Below are 12,287 nucleotides of genomic sequence, written 5' to 3'. Positions count from 1 at the left end.
AGCCGCGACCGCGCAGAACCGCGGACGCCGCACGGCGAGGGCCTCCCCTACCTAGAGATGCGCCAGCTCAGCCGGAGACTGGCCAGCAAAGCCCTGGGTCCCGCCGCGGCCGCTCGCGCACTTCCGCTTCCGCTCGGAGGCTTCCGCTCCAGGGACCGTCCGGGCGTGGGGCGGGGCCGAGACGCGGGGGTAGCGAGGTGCGCAGGCGCCGCGCCCGTTGCCTGGGAAACCGCGCGGTGTGGCCGAGAGCGGCGTCTGTGGTCCCGGCTTTCCGCGGGCGCTGCTGGGGCGCCGCGCCTCCCGCTCAGTCCGCAGTCAGGGCCGCCTGCGTGGGCCGCGCTGTGACAGCTCCCGGCGGGGATTGAGGGCTCAGTGGGGCGGGCACCGAGGTGAGCGGGACCCCTCGTCCTGCAGCGCGTTGTCTCGAGGGACGGAGTGTGGACTCCAGGCCACGTCTTGGCCTCATTTCACCTTCGGCTGAGCTCCCTGGGGCTCCGAGGCCAGGCAGCCTTTGCATTGTGCACAGTTCCCCCTCCTGCGCCTGAAACGCCACCCATTTCTCTACAGCCAAGAGAACATCCTGGTAGCCAAGCGTGATGGCAGAAAAATAGCCTTGAAACCAATCTCATTTATTTTGACAAACCAGCTATCAATAACACCCAGTTAGGGTGCATCCCAAACCCACGTTCATGCACAGTGTCAGGAGCGCGAGCCCCAGGGAGCAGGAAACCGTGGAATGTTGCTCCTGCGGAGTCCAAAGCACAGATCCAGCACTCAGGGAACTAGCGAATGGACATGACACCACATGCAGGCATTAAACAGTTTGGGAGGGGACGCTCCATTTGGCATACAGGCTTTCCTTTCCTGTTGATATATTTTTTCTAAGTAAAATCAACAAATCGTGCTCCACAGTTATTACTGGTTGGGTGCCTAGGGTTACACCAAGTGTGTGAGATGGTCTCTAGTCCTAGGGAGCTCACAGGGCGGTTGGGGAGACAAATGTTTAGAAAACAAGCGAAGCCTAGAATAAGGCCTATAATGTGTGATAAAGAAGGTGGCAAGGAAATAATGTGTGAACTGAGCCAGGAGGAGGGATGGGATCTGAGACGGGATGAGAAGAGGACTTCTAGACAGACAGAGCAAACCTAGGAAAGAAATGGAAGTAGGGATTCTGGTGGTGTGAGGGAGGACCCATGGATACCGGACTTCAGGAGCAGGAGGTTTGAACTCATAGTGGAGGCAAGGGAGGCAGGTGCCCAAAGCCCCTCATTGCTAAGTGAGTCCTGCCATGGGGCAGTCCTCATCTACCTTGCAGAGCTTCCAAAAAACCTTTCTGCCTCCCTCCTAAATATACACAGATGACCAAGGATCAACAGACATTCAAGGAAGACAGTGGGGAAAATTGAAAGAAAAAAAAAAACCTGGAAGAAAAAATGTTATAGAAAACTTAATTATCTACAGTCTCTGAAGATAATATTACATCAATAAGTAAAGATATATACAGGCATTCAGAAAATAAGAGCTCTTGAAAATTCAGGAAGTAATAACTTAAATGCAAAAGTTGATAAGATAAAATTGATATCTCTTAGATAATAAAACAAAAAGAAAAGGACATGGGAAAAGAGAAAACATAAGAAAATTAGAAGATTAAGAATTTCAACATCTGAAAATAGCAATTACAGGAAAGAGAACAGAGAAAATGAGGAAACTACTCATGAAATAATTCAAGAAAACTTGCCAGATGTAAAGACATGTTCTTATGTGGAAAGCAAACCAAATGCCCAGCACAACAGACCTGAAAAGGTCCACCCCAGGGGACATCATCACAAAATGTCGGTGATAAAGGCCTAGAAAGTTCCCACAGGGAGAAATAGAAGGGCCGTACTTAAGGTATGGAAATCAGAAAGGCATGGAAATTCTCAACAGACTCTCAGGAAGCTGAAATTCAATGAAACATTTTCTTCAAAATTCTGAAGAAATTAATTTCAACATGGAATTCTACTCTCAATGAGACTATTAGTTAAGTGGGAGAGTAGAATAACGATGTTTTCAGACATGCAGCTCAAAAATATTATCCACCAAATACTCCATTCCAGAAACATGCTGGAGAATATTCTCCAAAATTAAGAAGTCAAGAAAGAGGACTCTCTGGGGCCTGGAGAGCAGGAACCCGATGGAGAAGGAGCAGGAACCCAGGATGCAGGCTGAGGACCATCTGGATGGGAGCAGGAGGCCCTGGAGACAAAACTCCAGGAAAAGTGTGACCCAGCAAATACTTGATGTGTTTGGATATTTCAAAAGATCTGTAGAGTTTGGTGACAATAAGTAGTAGACACATAAATAGCATAGGTCTCAGTTATCAATAATGATTACACAATTTAATAAGGTAAATAGCGAATGGTAAGTTAATCAAAAGGATGCTATAACTATTTTTGAGAAATGGGAGGTGATTTTATCTATATTCATAAACGTGTGTTGAGGGAGACCAAAGTTTTGCCACCCCAAAATATGCTTTCTGGGATGTTGATTTTAAGCTGTTTATTAAGAAACAGAAGACTCAGAAAGAACCTCTGGCCCTCCCCTTAGCTGCCTGGAGGAATCCAGGTAGAAAAACCTGCTCAGAGCAGGAGAGCATCCCCTCAGCATCCTAATAAAGAATGTGTTTACCACATGTTTGCTTGTTCTCCACTACCTGTGAATTACCTGCTTTCCCTTTGAAATCCCACACCCCTGCCTCCTCCTTTGTTCAAAATGGCAAATAAACCTCAACTACCCAATGCACCTGTGGGTCTCCTATTCTTATGGCACCCCCCACGTCATCCATAGCAAATTCTGGACATGTTCTCTGTGCATTAATCTGCCTCATGCTAATTTGACTATTAGCTCAGCCAGAAGAACTTAGAAGGTGGAGAAAGTGATTTTCCTTTGACCTGACAGTGTCTAGGAAAAGGGGTGGGGGTTAAACCCTCATCTGCAAGTTTAGGATGTCCACAGACAATCCCCACAACTGGAAAAGAAAGACATCACATCAGAAACTTCAGAGTTAAATGTAGAGAAAGGAATTTGGGTTGGGAATGTGTGGTGTGGGAAGTTGCTATTTTTTCTTAGAAATCTGGAAATACTATTTGAATTTTGAAATTTGTAAGTATGTTATCTGATAAAAGGAAAACGCTTTAAATGTTAGTTTAAAGAACTGGTTAACTACGGTAGTACAAGTGGTTGTAAGTGGAACAATTGTTACTTTCTAAAGGCTTTTTAATTTGTTTTAATGCTATATAATACACTACAGTGAAGGAAAGGAAAACCCAAAAATTGTTTGCAGATTTCTTTCCTGGGAGACTAAAAGAAAAGATGCACATAGAAATCAGCGTAACAGGAGAAAAAAAATTTATGTGTGATTATTCATATATTTTACGACATACACAGACACTTCCGTGTGCCCTATTGTACACATAGCTTTGCCAGTGGGGAGAAAACCTAAAACAGAGAATTAAGAATTTATGTAAAAGAGGAAAATAGGGGAGACAAGAAAGGAAAGGAAAACTGTAGGTTGAAAGTAGGGAGAAGTTGGAACATGCAGAGATGAGGTGACCTGGGGAAAGGGTGGATGCAGGACAGCTTTCTCTAGGTAACAAATTGACCCTCTAAATAGCCTTCAAGGTTTATTTGGAATTAGCTTTAAATTTATTTGAATCCTGAACTGAAGTTCTTTGAATGCAGCAACCACATAGGCCCTAGATTTTATTTAAATACTAGCTCACCATCTGAAAATTGGGCCAGGAAAAAAGGCACATAAAAACATACTGACTTCTACATGGTTGATTCATGTCAAATATGACAAGTGTTTTACTGCTGATAAAAAGTGTCATACAGAGCACTAGCCGGTTTGGCTCAGTGGATAGAGCATTGGCCTGCGGACTGAAGGGTCCCAGGTTCGATTCCAGTCAAGGGCATGTACCTTGGTTGCAAGCACATCCCCAGTAGGGGGCGTGCAGGAGGGAGCTCATGGATGTTTCTCTCATCAATGTTCCTAACTCTCTATCCCTCTCCCCCTCTGTAAAAAATCAATTTTATGTATATACTAGTGACCCAGTGCATGAAATTCGTGCACATTAAAAGGGGATTAATTAGAGGAAATAATTTAATATTGCTATTTGCCCTTTCTCTATAATAAAAGTGTCAGAGATGAAAGAAAATTAGTAAAATGTATATGAAAACCTTCCTCCTGTCAGAGTCTGGGGCTTACCACGGGACCCAGAGTCAAGTCCCCGCCCACCCACATGCACCTCAAAATCGCGTGAGACCCAGACCCGGCCAGTCCCCCCACATTGGGCTAGGTCCAGACCCGGCCAGTCCCACCCTTGTCAAGCCCTGCCAGGCAGGGGGCGTAGCCTCAGGTCCCCTGGCCTGGTGCCAGGATGGGGGGTGTGGCCTGAGGTCCCCCAGCCCAGATCGGGCCAGGGGGTGTGCCTTGAGGTCCTCTGTCAAGCCCTGCCAGGTGGGGGACATGGCCTGAGATCCCCTGGCAAGCCCTGCTGGGTGGGGGGCATGGCCTGAGTTCCCCGTCAAGCCCCACCAGGCGGGGGGAGGGGATGTGCAGCTTCAGGTCCCCCGGCCCAGCACCGGGAGGGGGGCGCAGCCTCAGGTCTCCCGTCAAGGCTCAGCACCGGGAGGGGGGCGCAGTCTCAGGTCTCCCGTCAAGCCCTGCCGGGCGGGGGGCGTGGCCTCAGGTCCTCTGCCCTGGTGCCAGGGCAGGGGGCACGGCCTGAGGTCCCTTATCAAGCCCTGCCGGGTAGGGGGCATGGCCTGAGGTCCCCCATCAAGCCCGGCCAGGTGGGGGATTTGGCCTGAGTTCCCCTGTCAAGCCCCACCGGGGCAGGGGAGGGCATAGCCTCAGGTCCCTGCTGATTGCTCATTTAGGCTCCTTATGGGAACATGGCCTCAGCTGTGGGTGCAGCCATCTATGTGATGGAGTGATGGTCAATTAGCATATTCCCTCTTTATTAGATGGAATATAAAAAAAAGTGTCATATAGAGAGAACATGTCCTCTTCCTCTGAGAGCCATCCTATGTCTGGCTGTGGCTTCTAGGCCCCGCAGGCATGGTGGGCTGGAGTGGGCAAACCTGAACCCACAAGCCACAAGTGTAGAGCAGAGAGAGTGCACCTCCTGTGCCCTGATGATGAAGTGGAACTGACATTTACTAAGACCATGCCACCCCTAATGCTATACGTTCTAGGAGACAATGTCTTTTCATTACTTGAATGCCAAACTTAACTGCTCTAATAGCTAAGAGGACTGAGTTAGGGTGTTCTGTTCCTTGCAGCTGAAAGTCTGTTTCGGTTCTGTCCGTGAAGGAATAATTCCTACAGAACTGGTTCTTCCATTCTAAACCACTAGAAAACTAGACAAAGTATATGAGTTTACTGTTTTCAGACAGGAGACAACAGGGAGTGAAGGAAGAAGCAGATTCTTGAAAGGAAGGAAACCTTGGGACGAGCCCACGGACTGCCCCGACGTTCTGCCCAGGTCAGCAGCAAACATGCAGGACACAGAAGGCTGGCCCTTTGATACGAGTAAGAGCAGTGAAACGGATAAACCTGCCCCGTACTGATCGTGATCAAAGCCTAGATGACAGACTACCCAGGCTGACCTTGGAAGAGGGTGTCGGCTTTCCTGTCCTGAGGGTAAGGAGGAGACCATTTGAGCACTGAAGTTGAGAGGAGAAAGTCCTTGAACCTTACCAATGACCAAACCTGACCAAAGAAGAAATAAAAAATCCAAGTAACCTCCATTTCTTCATGCTATCCTTATTTATTCTATGAAATTTGCAAGTAAAAACTTTCCACAGAGAGCACTCCAGACACAGGTGGACTCACCAGTGAATTCTCTCAAGCATGGAAGGAAGACACAATCCTACGGACACTCTTTCTGAGAATAAAAGAGCAGGCAGACGTCTCTACTCACTCACAATTTGGATAACGATGGAAAGGGTTACCCAGCAAGGCTTGCTTGCTGCTCTGTTCGGGAGGAAACAGGGGGCGAGGCTCAAATCTGTTTCCTGGATGCAGGGCTCGAGGCAAGACTTAAGCGGTCCAGCCCTGCGTCTTCCTTGACAGTGGACCTTGGCTCTGAGAGGGTTCTGGTGTTCAGAACCCAGGCCTTGGGTTCTTCACGGGTGTTCCTTGTGAGGGGTACACTTTGTTTCTGGGCTTGGCTAGACACAGGATAGGACCAGCAGCTCTCATTTCTGTTTGGACCTCCAGCCCCATGATGGTGACTGGAGGAGTAACAAGGAGAACATGAAGTGGCCTTCTTGCTGCCAAGCGCAGGGTGCGGTGGGGTCTGACTCCAGCCCCAGCTTGGAAGGGTGACTGCCATTAGGGGCCTGGTTCTCCATTTGCTAGACTGTGGGCTTAGTTCCAGCCACGGAGAAACACTACTGCTGGGCCCTTAGGAGCCTGAAAACAGCCACATTTCTTGCCTTAATTAACCTGCGACTGTCCACAGGAACAGTTCCAAGAGCCACTAAAGCAAATGATAGTTTGTGATTGTTTCTAAAAGTCCCGACTCTCCAGCCATGCCCCTGCTTCCCTAGCGACAGCCAGATGCGCACATGTTGAAAGCACTTCACAGTCAGTTATGAATGGTGGTGACTGAGAAACAGCCCCTGCCCCGTCCCCATTTTCCTAAAGAAAATAGCATTTTGAAAACAAATCTTGACGGTGAGCCAGTGCTGTCTGCATTCTGTGTCCCCTGCGAGGAGGCGGAGGGGAGGGAAGACCTAAAATGCGGAGGAGGAAGGAAACCGTGGAACTTACGCAGCGCTAGTGTAGGTCCTGCTTTGGAGATGAAGAAAATGTGTGGATCGGAAGGTGGAAAACATTTGCCTACGTGTGCGCCCTCCTTTTCCTCCAATACTTGAGCTGTTTATTGGGGTCCCTTTCTCTCCAGCCCATTGACTGGAGCAGGGCTTTGCAAAGCCGGTCTCCTAGCAGCGAATGCAGAAGGCCCATTCATATTACAATGGCGGAGAGGAAAGAAAGAGCGTGGTTTGTTTAAACTGCCTCTGTCTTCATTCACAGCCTGATGTCCGTCGGCTTTGTGACACCCACAATGGCACTAAAGGACTCATTGTGGCTGAAAACAAATCAAAACAGAAGAAGGGATGCTCAGATAAGAGAGTCATGCAGCAAAATTGCTGAAAAAGTCCCAGTCTTACATCTGAGATTTATGTTACCTCTCGGCTGTGTGGCCTAGTGACCGGGGTTTATAAAAACCTCTAGAGTTTAATAAGCAAAAAGATAAATGGGAACTTGTGCATTTTTAAAGGCACCCACACAGAAGGGATGGGTCTGCGGGGTTGCTGTGGGAGCTGTTTAATAATTATCGTGTTTTTTGTTTTTTTTTTTTTTTGCGCAACATTTGGGAAGCCACGCTCAGCACTTGGTGTGTACTTTCCCGACAAACATACCCAGGCTCTGCCTATGTGGCCCAACAGCGTCCCCCGCCCAGTGGCCCCCAACCCCCACCGCGGCCCCACCATCAGATGTTGCAGGAACCCACGCCCAGTTCAGCGGCAACAGGTGGAAGGTTGAATAGCTTCACACGTTTTTCGGGAGAGGGGGTGGGGAGAGAGAGGAAGAGGGGGGCGGAGGGCGGGCTTTTGGGAGCCGATTTAAGGATTAGATCAGATGTTATTGCTGGTGAAAAATTAAACAGCCCGGTGCTCTGGGAGCGCAGATTAATATATTTAGTGACCGCGCACAAAGGCCGCCCATTGTGGCCGCGTCTGAATGCCTGTGAATGGGACGGAGCATATGCAGCCTGTCACCGCAGGTGCCCACATCTGTTCTCCCTGGGCAGATGCTCGCAGGAAGGGGGTGGGGAGGCCAGGGAAGGACGGCGCTGCCGAAGCCCCGCCTCCCCCAGGCTCCCGGGTCCGGCGGGGACACTCCATGGGGAGGGCGGTCCGAGCGCCGCGCGCCGGGTTAGCGCTGGGGGCGCGCGTCTCCCTGGCGACTGCGCTTCAGAGCCCGGGGCGCCGGCGGGTGATTGACGGGCCGCCCGGGGACCGGCGACAGGTGCCCGCGACCTCCCGGGTGGGCGCGTCCCGGAGAGCGAGGCCTGGGGCAGGCCGGCCGCGGCGCCCTTCCTCTCCCTCCTCTATTGTCTTGGTCACAGGCCTTCTGTGTCCAGGTCCAAGCCTGATGCAGGTGACCCGGCGGTGCCTCCCGGAGTCGGGGTCCGGGGGCGCACGGAGGTTCGGCCGCGCACTAGCGGACCCCAAGAGCAGTGCGCACAGCAGCCCCTCGGGTCGCCGTGGGCCGCCCGTAAAGCCCGCCCCCCCGCCGCAGGGGTGCGCGGCGTGACACCCGCACAAGGCCGACAGGGTCCGGGGGGAGGCCCCCGCAGGTCCCAGCCAACCTGGCCCCTCCCCCGCCCAGCAGAGAAGCCCTTGCGAGCGGGCGCCCGGTCAGGTGCGCCACCACCTCCAGGAAGCCCTCCGGCGCGCTGCAGTGCAGGGTCGGGGGTACAGCAGCTCCCCCCGCCGGCCCGGCACGTTCTGTCTCGGGAGGGACCGAGGGCCGCGGGGGAGGGTGGGGTGGGGAGCGCGGCCGAGCAGCTGCGCGGTCATCTGATCCCGGACAAAGGCGCGCCGCGGGGCCCGGGCCAGGTAAACACGCGCTTTGTCATGGAGATGGGCGCGCGGCCCCGAGCAGATGATCCGCGGTTTCGGGGAGTGACGGCCGCGGCCGAGGGGTAGGGGACGGGGTTGTGGGGGCAGTGGAGACGCGAGGAGACAGGGGACCCGGGAGGGGAGGGGGCCGCGGGGAGGGAGGGGGCGCGGGAGGAGGGGCCGAGCGGTCCTGCCCCGGCCGCGCGGAGCCACGCGACCGGCCCTTTCTCATGCAAATGCGCACATGCCTTTGCTGTGCTCCGCAGCCCCGCGGCCTCCACGCCCGGCTCCGCGCACCCGCTCAGGTGGCGGCGCCCCAAACGCACCGCACCCCAAACAACAAAACAAACCACGTGGGGCTGAGGCCTTCTTTCCTCCCTCGCCTCCGCCGCTGCCCCTTGAGGAAAGGAGAGGTTATGAAACACGCCGGGACCCACTCCACGGGGCAGTCGGGGCCACGGCCCCACTCGCCGGTCTCCGCGGCCCGGCCTGCGGTTATGAGAAAGGAAAGGCTTGGAGGAGCTGTCAGGGGATTGTTTTCCCTGGGATTCTGTCCTCCCCACCCCCCGCCCACACTAACCTGCGGGCAGGGGTCGCGGTTCTGGGTGTGGGTGTGGGGGGGGGGCGCCCCTCCCTGGAGGGCGTGCAGCCCGCGGGGCAGAAGGGTCGGCCCGGGTGCGCTGTGTTGTTCACCCCCAGCCAGAGGGAAGCCTGGTGTCTAATATACGCTAGATGCGCCCCTTCTCTTTCCGGCTGTGGCTGGCTGGCTGGCTGAGGTCAGTGATTTCAACCATTTTCATGTCATGGCACTTAAACTAATTACTCAAATGCTGCAGCACACCAAAAAATATATTCTTTGCCGACCTGACCAAAAAAGATATAATTTGGATTCATTCACACCAGACAGCTATTGTGTTACCTGCTGTCATTTTTATTTTATTTTATTTGACAATCGAAACGAAAAGAGAGGTCAGTGCCCCTGACTGAAGAGGGAGGTATTGCATGCTTGACCAATTCCTGGTTGAAATCGCTGGCGTAGGTTAGAAGGCATCCTCAGCCAGGGCGGTCCAGACATGAACCACGTGTAACATGTCTCCGCTACACTCGGGCCCGTGTGCCCCGTAGCAGCGCCTGTGCTTCGGGACTTGGTCCTGGAGAAGAAGGGAGGAAGCGCCCGTGACATGTACAGGCGCAAACAGGGGCTTTCAGCGCGCTCCCTCCTCTGCTGCTGGAACCGCCTGACTGTGGCTGGAGAAGAGGCAGGGGTGTGTGGTGGAGATGTGATGCTCATACTAATTAGTACACATGCTGTGGGCTCCTTCCTTTCCTCCTTCCTTTTCAAGTAAGCTGGCATGTTTGACCAACACCAGATTTGCTTCCTGGAAGTTTTGTATTTTGTTGTTCTGAACAAGGACCCTAATTCTTCTTCGGAATAAGGGAACCTCTCTGTTGGGTATACAGCGTTCGGATGGCCTATGAAAACACAAACCCCACTCCAGTCTCCAGACCTGTTTACACAGAACACTGAACCGGTGGCTGGCCCAGAGTGGGAAGCCCAGTCCGGGCATTGTTTACTGCAACCTGCCTGGCCTCCCACGCCCACGGCCAGCACCACACACACCTGAGAAGAGAACCTTCCTTTGGGTGGACCGGGTTTGACCCGAGACTGGGTGGCCACAGGTGCAGGTCACACTCACTGCTGAGGGTGGGCATGTGTCGTGTGATCACGTGGCCTAATAGCACAGTTGGCAAAATAACCAGGGTGTCCAGCAAGCAGAGAACACGGCTGTGGTGGTTGTGCCGGGTCCTGCCCTAGCCACTGGGCCATCCGGGCTCTGAGCTACGTGTGCCTGGTGGGAATAAACCACCCAGTGGGAAGCCCCTCTCCTCTCCTGTGTCTGATGTATTGGTGCCTTCTTAGCCCTAATGAGCCTCACTTTGTACAGTGAATTTGCTGAGACATCAAAAAGTATTTAAAAGAAAGTTTCCTGCTTTTTCCTAATGAGCAAGGTGAGGATTTATGGTGTGTGGGGAGGGAGACTGGGTGTGAGGGCCGACACAGAGTGAATCTATTTAACATACGGTAGCCTAAGCTCCTGGCTACATTTGGGGGGTTCGGAGCGCTGGGTTGTGGGAGTATAGAGACATGCAGTTAGGGAGTGAAAAAACGCCATTTGGTTCGGAGCAGATGGCTGGCTAGGGGGCTGATGGCGTCTAAAGGCGTGTCATCCCCTTCAGCCCGAGTCCCCAAGGGCTCCCCTTGTCTTCCCAATCAATGAAAATTAAAGTGCAAAGAAAGGGTGAATAGTTGGACCTCGAGTTTCTCCTTTGTTCATCTCAGCTACTGGTGTGCAGGAGTTAAACTACAACAGGCTCCCATAGAAACACGAAGTTAAACAGTCTCCTCAGCTCAGCTTCTGAAGGGAGGGGGAGCCCACGTGGAGTGGGAGGAGGAGGAGGAGGAGGAGAGAGAAGGGGAAGAAGAAAGGAAAGAAGAGCAGGCGAGGAGGAAGGAGAAAGACCCGTTCTGCTTGATTTCCCCGATACAGAACCGCATGGCATAAATTAAGTGGGAAAAGAATGAACGCTTTGGGCAGGATTCTGATGGATTTTACGATGCCTTTCAGTTCCGCTTTGCTGCTGTAATCGAGAAATCTGTGCCGTGTCAATTTAACAAATACTTGGTGCTGAGGGGGGTTTGTTAAAGATTTGGGGCAAGTCTCCCCCCCCCCCAAGGTTTAAGCCCTTGCGCGTGGAACTTATTTCCAGTTTTCTAAACTGCATTCAAACGGGCCTGTTTCCTATTCCATTTTCTAATTAAAAGGTTCCTGATATTTCATTTTTGACGGAGTCTACTCCCAGCCTCTGAGACACAGAGCATTCAGAGTCCACACTCCACTCTTCCTCTTGTCTCTCCTGCTCCTGTGAGCCTCCACTTCCCCACCCACCACACACACACGCACCCCCACACCCCCACCCCCACACACCACACACATGCATACCCCCCCACACCCACACCTCCCCCTCCCCCTCCCCCCACATGCACAGGCGCACACACACACCCACACCTGCACCACACTCACATGCACCATGCACCCCCCCCCAGTACACCAGTTCCCATGCTGTGGGGAGCAGAGTTGCAGAGGGAACATGGATGTCATGAAAAAAGGATGCTGACACTAGGTGGCAAGATTAAATTAGGATTGGCCAGCGCGCCAGGGTGGTGAGTCCTTGCAAAGTCCCCCAAGGCTGCTGGGCTGGGAGTGCCCTCTGTCCGCCTCTGGCACTTTTGAAGCTTCCATTTGTTCGGAACCAAACAGTAGGGGGTTCTGGTGGGGTCCTAGCCTGCCTTTCTCACCTCAGCTTTAAACGTGACTTCCGATGAACGCTGCTCCTCTAACAGGCAGCAGTGGGGAACCCGAGTGGACAACGTCACAAGAGATCTCAGATTGCTGTGCACAGCGGTCTGACTTAGGACCCACGAAACTTTGTGCTGCAGTGAAAGCCCATTTGGCCAGGACGTGCGTGCGGTTCCCACCAATAAGGCGGCTGGAGCGAGGCCACCGCGGCCGCTCCTGGCTATGCTGAGGTCCAAGGGACACCTCCAG

At 52.7% G+C, this 12,287-nt stretch overlaps 1 protein-coding gene across 2 annotated transcripts in view; it reads right to left on the bottom strand.

The window, feature by feature from the left end:
* The window catches only part of FAM120B (family with sequence similarity 120 member B), a 33,350-nt gene extending 33,213 nt beyond the window's left edge, over nucleotides 1-137 (bottom strand). Inside the window, exon 1 of one of the 2 annotated variants that reach the window (XM_080666080.1) lies at nucleotides 52-137. The gene's annotated coding sequence lies outside the window, so the exon portion shown is untranslated. The remainder of the gene's footprint in view (nucleotides 1-51) is intronic. The other variant, XM_080666083.1, reaches the window with a different exon arrangement.
* Nucleotides 138-12,287: the final 12,150 nt, after the last annotated feature.

The sequence above is a fragment of the Plecotus auritus genome (genome assembly GCF_963455305.1).
Source record: "Plecotus auritus genome assembly, chromosome: 4".
In the NCBI taxonomy this organism is placed as follows: domain Eukaryota; kingdom Metazoa; phylum Chordata; class Mammalia; order Chiroptera; family Vespertilionidae; genus Plecotus; species Plecotus auritus.
Note: the sequence above shows the minus strand (reverse complement) of the source record. Positions and strands in the feature narration are given on the sequence as shown.